Source organism: Capsicum annuum, chromosome 1, assembly GCF_002878395.1.
Source record: "Capsicum annuum cultivar UCD-10X-F1 chromosome 1, UCD10Xv1.1, whole genome shotgun sequence".
Lineage (NCBI taxonomy): Eukaryota > Viridiplantae > Streptophyta > Magnoliopsida > Solanales > Solanaceae > Capsicum > Capsicum annuum.
The window spans coordinates 227,011,282-227,025,006 of NC_061111.1; the positions used below are offsets into that span (position 1 = coordinate 227,011,282).

A 13,725-nucleotide genomic window follows, 5' to 3' on the forward strand; every position below is an offset into this window, starting at 1 on the left:
TAGCGGCATCATCTTTTGGAAGAATCATTCTCCTGTTTCGACCTTCAAAATCCCATGATTTCTTCATCAACACTTTCTTTGGCAAATGATTCATCAGTTTACTCTCTCTCAACAAGATGGGCAACAACACCATCAGTGGCTCCACGAGGAGAAAAAGATCGAAATCATCGATGAGAGGTACGTTGGAGTCATAAACATTGATCTTTCCCTCTTCGAGTAGTATCTCAACATCCCGATAATGCATGTCATTCACGCTAATGACTGCAAGAATCCTTTTTGCCTCGGTCCAGCAATTGCCGTGTGGATTTGGCCTGTCCCCTCTAACATATCTCAACGTTTCTTCTTCATCCAAGACCAACGTAGGAACTAGGAAATCAAGTCCCACGTCAAGGGCTGATGCCTCTCCACTGAGTTGATCGTACCTATCCATGAGCTTCTTGTAAAAGTCGAGGTCCATTATCTTATCGGCAGCGCATAATCTTCCCGGTACATTAATTGTCTTTTCCTCATGAGGTAGAGAATTATGTCAACATGCTGTGAGATAAGAAGTCAATTTTTAAATAGGTTAGTAATTGTAAAGATGCAACGAATGGTCCATCTGTTGTATAGGATTCTCTGAATCAATAATCCAACGCAACTTATGCAACAGATGGATAATAAGTTGCAACAAAACCACAACCAGTTGCACCAGTATACCCAGCTGTTGCAACAGATGTGAAATTTGTTGCGTAGCTTCTTCTTCATGGGGTAGATTAGAAGGACTCGATTAGGAAAAATAAACTTGCCTTGTCCTTGTACGGCATACGCATATCAGTCATAGTCTGGAAGTCTTGGGGGGAAAGAGAAGCCTGGGGTAATCTGGTGCGCCTGGCTTGGCATTCTTGGCCTGTCGCAAATTCCTCTTCTCTTCGGCGCCAAGTTCCATATATATGTCCACCTTCTTGACTGTCCCCTGACCTTTAACAGCTTTTGGAGAGGGAGGAATTATAATTTCTTTTAATTTCCGAGCGGAGAGTACATCTCTAATTGCTCTTTTCTTTATCCTAACCAACGTTGTAGGAGTGCGTGGCTCCCTCACCTTCTTGGATGGTATGACACACCTATTGGATTTAAATTCCTTGATAGCTTTAGAGATAGCCTCTACTTTTTCAAAGAGTTTATCCCGTCTGTCCTTGCACTCATCGCATTCGCAACGAGAACACGAGGGTGAAGAGGGGCGAGAGGGACCTGTGTAAGAGAGAAAAGGGGTGTTTTCAAACATATTTATTCTTTGGTAGCAGCATCAGCATGCCTTCAACCAACACTAACAACACCATCAGAAGAAGCACCCGGATCTGCCTTAGTAAAAGGTTGGTCATGAAGAGCCTCAACATTAGGCTGACCTTGCCTAACTGCTCTTCTTATGGCTGTTGCTCCAGCCAATTCCTTCTTAATTAACTCCGCCATTAGGTCTGCAATAGTATCAACATGATTAAGAGTAATATAAAAAGTCATCACCGACTCCTCCTCAGTAGGCACGATCCATGGATGCACAACCTATAGAAAAAAAAAGACAGATGCATTTAAATCATATAATATAATAATTTTCACAGTTGGGCTATATTTTTTTTAAAAAAGACCCATTGTTGCATAGTTTGCAGTATATGGTTAAAATCCATTTGAGTCTGGTTCGGAGAAACAGAGAAACACATGGATAATCTGATGCAAAATATCAATCATCTGTTGTAATAGCTGCACAAGATGGGTAATCTGTTATGCAACAAATGATCTGTACATTGCAACAGATGAACGATATATTATCAGATTAAACAACTATTGCATAATTTGCAGTAGATGGTTAATCTTTTAGGAGTTGGGTTCAGAGAACCAAAACCACAGATAGGTAATCTGATGCAAGATATACCCCGTTGCAATAGATGTCCCATCTGGTGCACCAAATATAACATCTCATGCACCAGATATAACATCTGTTCAATATCTTTCTTATCTTTGAGTAGAATTATTTTACTTGAAGAAGACATACTACATCATCCGGAGGGTTAAAGAGATCAGCCTCCTTAATATTGATGTTGCTCTTTGCAGCCAACCACCTAAACATCCTTGGAGGAGAAACCTCATCCAGGTAATCTATTAACTGCTTTCGGAGGGGAGAAATGGCTTCAAATGCCTAAGCCTAAAAAGTGTAAACATGAAGCAAGAAAAAAAAATCATAATAACTATATTCAATATAAATTAATTGATGAGTAAAATTAGTGATTAATTTTACCATGAAAGCCCAAGAAAAGCCATATAATATGGTCCTCTTTCTCTTTCTGACTCTCCAATTCCTCCTCTTTCTCACTTTCATTTTCTTCATCACTATCTACGAACCCTTGTCCACCTCCCTCAACGTTGTTTTCACATCTCTCCTTAGCTTCACTTTTCCCTGACAGAGATTGTTCAAGAAGCTCCTTCGAATCCCTCTGTACTGTAGCCTTTTTTTAGTGGTCAGACGTTGATCCACTTTCACTTTCTTTTCTTTTGGGAGACATGTTTTACCTATAGATAAATAAAAACAAAAATTACATTACAGTTGATGTATGCATAGATTTTAAAAAATACATTACAAACACCACGAATACCGACACACCAACAGCCACCACCGCAAACACCACCAACCAATGCCAACAAACAAATAAACACCACGAATACCGACACCACCATAAATACCACCAACCAAAGCCACCACCAGTGCCACCACGACGATAACAAACACTACCACCACCACCACCACCATCATCCAACTATATCACAACAGTCAACGGAACACTATGACAGAAACTAGGGATTTCTCGAGTTCTTCCTACGATTTTACCATCAAAACTCAAAATTATATACCCATTCTCGAAGATAATACAACTAAAAGTTTCATTTTTCATCATTAACTTAAAATCCCATATTTTTTAGAAAAAAAACAAATATAAAGCTCTTCTCGAACTCTGTTGCCTATGAAGACAAAGAAAACGACTGATACAAGCAAGAATGATATCAAAAATAACACCTATGTGGTTAGAAATAAGAAGAAAAGCGATCTGTTGTAGAGGGTTGAGCAAATTTGTTGAGTAGTTGTTGTCTGTACTATATTGTTGAGTGAGAATGAGAGAGGAAGAGTCAGACCTCAAGATTTGAAATGATGAAACATTTTATATGGGTTGATTTGTATTTTGGAAAAGAATGACAAGTAGTTTTGAAAATGTTAATTTGGTTCAAAATGATCTTAATTATTTTTAAAATCATAAAATATATGCGTAATTTTTAATATCATATAAAAATAATTAAAGTTATAGTTGACTGAGACTCTAGGAGGTGACCCTGTGAAAACTCACCCCTGGTCCTATATTAATCAATTTAGGAGTCTAACATATGAACTCAATTGAAATTGTAAAAAACAAATGTTCAACATATTGCGTCAGATTTTTCATCTGTTGTAAATTATCAATCAGATTAGGTAACAACAGATTACGAATCTGATGCAAATTATCAAACATATTAAGTCATCTGTTGCGACAGATTACCCATGTGTTGTAAATTATCAAATAAATTATCATATGTCGCAACAAATTACCCATATGTTGTAAATTATCAAATAGGCAGTGCCATCTGTTGTGGTTGACCCTATAAGAACTCACCCCTAGTCCTAGATTAATCGATAGTTTACCCTATGAGAACTCACCCCTAGTCTCAAATTGACAAAAGACTCAATTAAAGTACCATTTCCTTATGCAATTGACAAAAGACTCAATTGAAGTTGTAGTTGACCCTATGATAACTCGCATTCAATTAAGGTATTAGTCTAACATATGAACTCAATTGAATTATATATAAACAAATGCTCAACCTGTTGCAAAAAATGTCTTTTCTGTTGGATCAAATCAAATAGATTATGTAATTTGTTGCAATATATTACACATTTGTTGTAAACTATCAAATAGATTACCCATCTATTGTAAATTATCAAATGGATTAAGTCATATATTGCAATAGATTACCCATCTGTTATAAATTATCAAATAGGCACTGTCATCTATTATAGTTGACATTATAAGAACTCATCCCTAGTCCTAGATTAATTAATTAAGGTATTAGTTGGACATATGAGGTAGAAATAATTGGTTCAGCTCAGAGTGATCGATCGACGACTCTTGTCGAGAGGAATGTAGTGCCGTCTCATCATGTATTTTCCAAAAGACTCAATTGAAGTTGTAGTTGACCCTATGAGAACTCACCCCTAGTCCCATATTATTCAATTAAGGTATTAGTTTAACATACAAGGTAGTAAGAATCGGTTCATCTCAAAGTGATCGATCGATGACTCTTGTCGGGAGGAATGCAGTACCGTCTCATCATACAATTGCTAAAAAACTCAATTGAAGTTGTAGTTGACCCTTTGTGCTCATTCATCCATCCCTAATTCCACCTAGATCAATGTAGGTACTATTATTAATCTTAACATTAATTTAATGAGAACACATTTCAACTCAGAGTGATTGATCGATGACTCGAGTTGGGATGAACGCAATACTAACACCATGCAAATGCAACGACTCAATTAGATTTGTAATTGAACCTGTGAGCTTATTCATTCATCCCTCGTTTCACCTAGATCGATGTAGGTACTATTATTAATCTTAACATTAAGTTAATGTGGAGCTCATTTTTTCATCCCTAGTTCATCCTAAATCAATTGCAATGAAATCCGTTGCAACAAACAGTTGAGCTGTTGGAGAATTTCAAAAAAATAATAATATCTATTGTAACAGATGACATTTTTTATTTAATTATCAAATAGACATTTGCATCTGTTATGACGGATGATTGAGGTGTTGGAAATTTTCAAACAGATATTAATATCTGTTGTAATAGATGACGTTTTTTATTTAGTTATCAAATGACATTTCCATCTGTTGTCACAGATGACTGAGCTATTTGGATTTCTCAAATAGATAACTAAATTTGTTGCAACAGACGACATATCTATTTGAAAATCTTTTTATTTTCTTTTAATTTTAAAGCAAGCTACTATCCGAGTAGATAAAGTAGTAGTACTACTAAAGGTGGTAAAAAATGTTTCTTGGATAACTCAAAAATCTCATTGAGTAGTCTTGTCCTGTGTTTTCAATGTCACCCATTTTCTTCCTCGTGCCCCTCAAATTATTAGTGAATATTAATTAATGAATATTAAAACCCTAATACTTCTTTCTTTTCATATTGACTTGGCACTCCCATCAAGAAAATATTAATTAGGGGTTTATTTTACTACCAAATTAACCTTATTAATTATGATTTGTAAATATAAATTTGAGTAAATACACTTTATTTAGTCATTTAATATTAAGGGTAGTACATCTAGAAATTAGAATTATCTCATCTCTCCCCTCCTCTCCTTCAGTCCTAAATCTCTTGTCTTTTTTCTTTCTATCCTCTTTAGGGTTATCATAACCTTTTTTTCTCTCCTCTTTCTCAAAAATTTTCGTTCGTATCTAGACCGATCGATATCCATATCTTATATTCCTGGACTAAAATTGTTGTTTTAACCCCCTTTTGACATTGTATGATACGATTCACTATTGCTCTTTCATTCTCGTCTTCTTCTTGCAACTTTATTTATATATTTTTGTTTATTTAATTATCATTTTCCCATATCATATTTATTTAAAAAATTTGAAGGAACTTTTAATTGTTGAATAAACATCCCGAGAATTTTTATTATAGATGCAAAAAAAAAGTCATCTGTTGGGAGAAGTTTAAAAGCCTTATTGGCAGTATCATTTTTTTTATGTATTTTATTTGTTTCTTTGTTGTTGATGCTGTTATTGATGTTGGTGGTGGGGCTGGCATTATTGGAACTTGTGGTGTGGTGTGGTGTGGTTTAGACAATGGGTACTTCTTAGCTTAAAATAGTGGAGTCCGAACAATCAACACAAGGAGTAAGGGAGAAAAAAATAAAAAGTTTAAAGTGAATAAGAAGAGAAGAGTTGGTTACCAAAATTTAAAAAATATGTGCTGAGTGGGAATTGAACTCAAGACCAAAAGAAATAAATTGTCTTAAGCACCCATAAACAACAACTAGGCTAACCAAATAACTCTTACTATGGGTGCTCACTAATTAGATTATATACGTTTTTTTCTTTATTTCCACATACATATATAAAGTTCGATACGAGTTTAGTCTGTGCTCGCTCACCCGGAGGACTCCATGTGGGTCCATCCGTTGTTGTTGATGGTGTTGGAACATAGGATGTATGCTTCTTTGTAGTTGATGATGTTGTTGGAAAAAATGTTGTTGTTTTCTTTGTTGTTGATGTTTGTTATTTGTTGTTTGTACTTTATGTTGTTGTTGATGTTGCAACAGACAGAGCAACTGATGGAACAAATCAAACCACCGGCAAGGCTGCTATGTGTTCCAACAGACTTCATATTTGTTGCATCAGACTCCATATCTGATGCAACAGACTCCACATCTGACGCAAACTATTTGGGATTTATGTGTTGTGTGTGGTGTTACTTAAATAAAACTGTTTACTTTATTAATATGTAAATTAAAAAAACGGATCTAAATATAACATTTTATCTTTTTGTTGTATTTCTGAAAGCAATAGATTAGTAATCTGTTACAAAATATATTCCAACTGTCAGATAACTTACAACATATGGACAATCTGTTGCAATAGATGTATATATCAGTTTGCCTTTCCATCAGCTGTGGCTTCTGTTGCAACTTACTAATCATTTGTTTATTTAATTTCATCGAGAGCAATAGATTTTTCTAAACACTTCTTGGCCAAACTCAATTTTTGCTCTTGGACTGCTTCTCTTTTTTTCTTTGCATCCTTCAAGCTGGCCTCCAAATTCAATTTTTGCCCTCAATCCAATAGAAAAAAATTAGTTTGGTTGAAGGATGCAAAGAAAAAAAGAGAATAAATCCAAGAGCAAAAATTGAATTTGGCCAAGAAGTGTTTAGAAAAATCGATTGCTCTCGATGAAATTGAATAAACAGATGACTAGCAAGTTGTAACAGACGCCATAGCTAAAGGAACAGAAAATTGATATATCCATCTGTTGCAACAGATTCTCCATATGTTGTAAGTTATCTGACAGGTGGAATATATTTTGCAACAAATTACCAATCTTTATCTTTTGAAAATACAACAAAAGATAAAATATTGTATTTAGATCCATTTTTTTCTAATTTACTTATTAATAAAGTCACCAGTATTATTTAAGTAAAACACACAACACATAATTTTGGATAGTTTCAGCAATATTGCATTAAATCTCAGATAGTTTGCTAATTACATTTTATCCCAGAATTTTGAATTGTGATACATATGTTAAGCAGTGATACATATAGAATATGTATCACTAGTAAATACGAATCTCGAATTTTATGTAATTTTTTTAAAATACTAAGGGATATTGTGTAACATGGTGTCTTAAATTGGGATTTGTGTAATTTTTCCTTTTAAGGGATATGAACAGTCGTGGCTTTTTGTTTGACTAAGTCCAGTCCCTTCTAATTCTCAATCATTTTATAAATAGGTCCCTCCGGCCTCCTCACTCACTCTCACTCACTCTCACTCACTCTCATTCATTCTACTATACTTACAATACAAATATGTCAGATCCAGATTCGTACAAGAAGGTTCATATCGAGTCCTTGCAGGAATTTCAAAGGTAGTTTGATGAACTCAGAGGGATTTGGCCGACTTTCGAGCAAGGTTGAGGAGGGCCCTGCTGCTGCCGGATGAAAATTATCAGGTTGACAATAATAATAGTAATAATAATAATAATAATTAAGTTATGTTTTTTGTTTCTTTTAGCGTATGTATTTCCCTTTTTTCTATCCGATCTACCTATACGGGATTCAAAAAAATCCATGTATATGTTTGGTTTGGTCGATTTTGAATTTTTAATTCTTATTCAATATTTAATTATCATTCTATTTATTCCCTATTCAAAACATGTCGGCGATTGGAGTTAGGGATGTGTTCATGATGAGAAATTCTCCTAAAAATGGTTCGTTAATAAATAATAAGGAACTAAATGATATTATAATCGTAAAAGAAAGATTATTTAATTTAAAAAAGTCACAACATTGGATTAATTTAATTAAGATATATATATGATTATATGATTTTTAAGAAAAAAATAAATGAATAGTCGTGACTGTGACTTTTGTCTAAACACATTCAACAAACAAACAAAAACAAAAAACGCTTTTGATGCATCAAATTCCTCATCTGTTGCGACTTATGAATCAGTTAGAAGAAATCAAAAAAACTTCTTAAACAGATGGTCGATTTATAGCAACAGATGGTATATCTGTTGAAACAGATATGTTATCTAATGCAACAGATATACAATCTGTTGCCATAACTCAATTAATAAAAATGATTATTAAAGAAACGGAAAGATTAAGTCACCACCAACTTGATTTAATTAAGTCATTTCTTTTCACAGAAAAGAATAAGAAAATAAATGATTAACACAATTTAAACCGTAAAAAACTCACCAGAAATATTCTTCTTTTTAAATCTTCTTTATTAATTTATATAATTAAAAAGTCAGAAAATTTAGATGTCATGAAGATAATTTTTTTTAAATGATATATATATTATATGTTGCAACAGATATATTATCTGATGCAACAGTTGAACTATTTGTTGCAACAAATGATATATCTATTGTAATATATGATTTATCTAATGCAACAGGTATATAATCTGTTGTGTAACTCAGTGTAAAAAATAAACGGTTGCTAGAAAGAACTAATTATTTTAATAATTATAAAGCTAAGCTTCAAGCTGAAAAATCATGACCTATCATAATATTGATTAATTTAATTAAGACATAACTTTTTACAGTAATCAAGAATGTCATTAATAAATGAAGGTGAACAATTGTGCCTTTAAATCTACTTTATTAATTTATATAATTAAAAAGTTAAAAAATTTGGATGTCATGAAGATAATATATTTTTTTTAAAAAATATATATATTATATGTTGCAACAAATATATTATCTGATGCAACAGGTTATCTATTTGTTGCAAATCATAATATATATGTTGTAACAGATGATTTATCTGATGCAACAGATATATTATCTGTTGTCCAAAATAGTGTAAAAAAATGATTCCTGGAAAGAACTAATTATTAATAATAATAAAGCTGAAAAGTCATGACTTATCATAATATTGATTAGTTTAATTAAGTCATAGCTTTTTACAGTAATCAAGAATGTCATTAATAAATGGAGGTGAACAGTTGCGATTTTTCGCCTAACTCATTCAAGTTCAATCCTCTATAAATAGGTCCCTCCTTACTCAATCGTTTGTTCTACTACAAACTATTTATTCTTCGCTCTTGTTACACCTTCAACTACTTTCTCTTCAAGGACTTGATAGTTTTTACCTATCTCTGGTAAGTTTTTTTCTTGATTTTTTTGTAAATATACGTTGTATTACATTACATTACATTCGAATTCTTTCTTTTCTTTACTTTTGTATTTACGTGTGTGTTTTGTCAACTTACGCATTTTTTAGATATGGTTGATCCTGTGTGGGATGTCGCTATTTTACGAGATGCCATAAAGGAACTACAGAAGGAGGTTCATGACCTGCATTGGGAGTTGGCTGCCATCAGAGTAAGGATGTTGTGGGAGATCCATAGGCTGCGGAGGGCGCTGCTGCTGCCCTTTGAAGATTGGTCGGCTGGCCATACAAATAATAATAATGATAATAATAATTAAGCTTTTTTCTGTTATCTATGTATTTTTTTCGTTTGTTTTATAAAAAATTATGTTTGATGCACTTGACTTTTTATTTCTTATTTAATTTTAACGAATAAAATGTCTACAATTAAGGAATAATTTGATTTCAGTATCAATAGCAAGAACATATGAGTTATCTGTTAGGTTTTGTGTGTGACAAAAGTTGTATTTTGTTGTTCGAAACATATTAGTAATCTGATGAAACAAATTATTTATCCGTTGAAACAGATTACTAATCTGGTGCAACAGAATACCCATCTATTCGATTCATAATCATATTACGGGCACCTATAACCATTAAACATGAATCCAGCATGAGTCTACTGTTACAACAGAACATTTATCTGGTGCTGCAGATAATGGATCTGTTTAAACAGATTGCTCTTGTATTGCATTCATGTTCGCATGCAAACGATTGTTGAAAAAATAACACACTAGTAGTTACCTAGATTCAACTAAAAAGCATAATCTGACTTACCAAAGTCTCCGCTCAAGTAAATTCCAAAGTTGAAAGTGATTTACGAAATAAAATTTGACATAAAAATTTGGTCAGAGAGCAGCAATTGGGGTAACAACAACAACAATGATCAACAAGAAGAATATAAAGTTGATAATGAAGTATAAGATGATGATAATGAATCATAAGATGATGAATAAAGCAGCAGCAACAATGAACAACAAATATCGTGAAGAGAGAGAAAATAACAACGGATGAGGAGAGAGAAAATGATGCTTTTTTTCCTTTGTTTCCCGTTATATATTAACTAACATTTGAATCAAAGTATAAATTTAAAAACTTGTGGGTTATTTTGAAATTTTTCAAACTTTCTTAAACCATAATGAAGTAATTGCCATCTCTACTTGATGATAGGCGAAATTACGCGCCTATATCAATATATTGTGCCCATATTTTAGCTTAGTTTCGAGAACTAATTATCTATTTCGTACACTTTTAGTCCTTTTTCCTGTAAATGAGCTAACAAATGTGATTAGGAAAGTTTCAGGTATAAATGATGCAAAATACAGCAATTTATGGCTTACTTGACGCAAAAGAAAGCTCACAAACGAGATGGAAAGGAGCTGGACGCATAAAGGACTAAATCTGCTGCATGGAAAATCTGTCCCGGGCTAAAACAGCATTTCTGAAGACTTTGGGACTTACAGACACAAAGCTGGATTTTTGCCATAATACATTAACCTAGTGCAATTAGGTTATGTGTTTCATCATTCTATTTGGATTATAATTTTGTAACCTTACCCTAGTACAATTGGGTCAAGGATTTCATTAGTATATTAGGATTTGGTTATTTATTTTATTAGTTTAGTAGGAGTAGGATAGGAGTATTATAAATACCCTATCATGTTAGAGATTTTAAAAAGAAGGGGGGGGGAGACATTCTGACAATTCATTCATCTCCTTACAATTAAGACATCTTCCTACAACCCATTCTCAATTCTTCATTCTTCTACTCTTAAATTCCACAACAAGAGAATCGTTACTTGCTACGGAATCACTAAAACCACACGCCAAACACCTACTATTCACGCCATCCACCATGCAAAACGTGATATCCTTCGCATTCATGGGTAACTAAATCTCTTAGTTGGGGTTATGGAAGCCGAATGAGTTACTATCTATAGCTATGAGTTTGTGAGTTCAAGACAAGTATATTGCTTATATCATTATTCTCTTCATCTTAAATCTACATTCTTTGCGGTTCAAACACAAGAACACGCCATTCTAACATCTAACCTGTTCGAGAGAAAGGTTATTTGTCTAGAAAAGAAGACGCATAGACCAACGCCAGTCTAACATCTGACTTGTTCGAGAGAAAAGTTATTTGTCTGGAAAAGAGATAATGTCAAGGTAGTAGGACACCCTTTCCTATTAAAAAGCTAGTGCCGTACCTGGACTAACTTCTTGGAGAATTCGTACCGTTAGTCACGCTTTAAGCTCGAGAGAGTTAAAGTGAAATAGTCCTTGTTTAGGTCGAGAGACGCTTGGATTTACCATCGACTACAATTCTCTATAAGCAATTACATGTCAAGACTCTACACACTCATAGCCAATAGAGACGTATACCTCAGAAGGTGGACATAACCCCAACGCCTCAATTCTCATTGTTTACAACACACGTGACAATCTCTCTTTATTTTGCTATTTTCAGTTCTTACATTCTTGTTTTGGTTACATACTACAATCCCCCCTTTCCTACGAAACTTGCACTAAAAGTCTAGTAATTTCTCTTGCTTGTTGGCCAAGCTATTCTCTGTGGGATCGATACCCAACCCAGGTTGGGTTCTATATTTGCTAACGACCGCTTTACACTCCCACGAGAGCTGTAGATTGAGCGTTATCACTACTCAATTATTAAGACTTGTGTCACCTACACCTCATTTTAAAACTCTTTTGTCACCTGTGACCCAAACCCCTATCATAGTTGAAGAATTCTAAATAAACTCTAACTATTTAATACTACTACTACTACTAATAATAATAATAATAATAATAATAGTAATAATAATAATAATAATAATAATAATAATAATAATAATAATAATAATAATAATAATAGAATAAAACTATTAATCATAGTAAAATTTAAATTTTGAAATATTAATCAATTTGATTTTGAATTTATCCAGCTAATTAATTTTGTAAAGAATAGAATAAAACTTATCATGAAAAATATTTGTGGCCTGATTACTTGGCTTTTTATATCTACTGTTAATTGTGCTTGAGCAGCTAAAGTTTATTTCTCCATCTCTTCCAGATTGCTAGTGGCCTGATTCTTGTGTATGTGGTTGCTAAAACTGCTGATGTTGGGTGTTCCTTAGTTAATTTGGTTGTTGAGTCTTCCACTTTAGATTGTAGGCATTCCCATAATTCAGCCTTTGAACATTGCCCACAAATATCACTGACTCAGGATTGGCAGCATACATATCTGCAGAATGACCACTATTGCCACAAACCATGCACCAAGTATTTATCAACTGAATTGCAATGACCATTGTTGTAGGCTATGTAACCCCCAATTTCATATTGTTGAACTGAGTAGTCAACTGATTTTGTAGTGCAACAATTTGAGTAGATATAGTAGTAAACTGGCCAATGCCCAACACACCTGCAATCTTCTTTGTAGCACTTCTTGAGTCAGAATGTCACTCAGGATTTCCTTGTGAAATCTGGTTTAATTAGGTGTATAGCTCATCATACGTCAATTCCAAAACTTGACCACCTGTAGATGAATCTAGCAAAATTTTCATGTTGTAATCAAGTGTCTCAACAAAAGTGTAAGCTAATACCTCATTAGACTGTTGATGATGTAGACAGTCCTGAAGAAAATCTATGAACCTCTCCCATGCATAATATAAGTTCTCATCTGGCTTCTGTTTGAAGCACACAATCTCACATTGTAGTCTCGCAGTCTTGCTAGATGGAAAAAATCAGATGAGGAATTTCTGGGGTAAGTCATCCCAGGTTGTGATTAAACTTGCTGGCTCGGCATTGAACCACTTCTTAGCTTTCCCCAATAGTGAAAAGGGGAATAGTGTCAACCTAACATAATCAGTTGACACACTCGTAGGGATGAATGTGTCACTAATCTCCAAGAAGTTCCACCGATGAACTTGTGGATCTTCATGTGAAAGCCCCATAAACTGTCCACTACTGATCAAATCTGCACCATGTTTTGTTTTAGCTCAAAGTTACCTCCAGTAGCCGGTTTCTGAAAAAGTGAGGTTAAATTTATCGAAAGTAGGATTGCCACTTCGCAAACTGTCCTGTGGGCTGGTTAATCTTCAGCCATGAGAGCAGGATTGTATTGTTGCTCTTGAATTTACGGAATACGGGGGAGAAGGATTACTTCTATCCTCAATTGATGAAAATGTTCCTCTGGTTCGGGGCTTGGTTCA

The 13,725-nt window shown here is 33.9% G+C and overlaps 1 non-coding gene across 1 annotated transcript; it reads left to right on the plus strand.

Moving 5' to 3' along the window:
* The first annotated feature begins 13,126 nt into the window (after positions 1-13,126).
* On the plus strand, positions 13,127-13,233 carry LOC124892055. The gene has a single exon (XR_007050055.1). It is a non-coding gene; the product is annotated as a small nucleolar RNA R71 (small nucleolar RNA).
* The last annotated feature ends 492 nt before the right edge of the window (positions 13,234-13,725 follow it).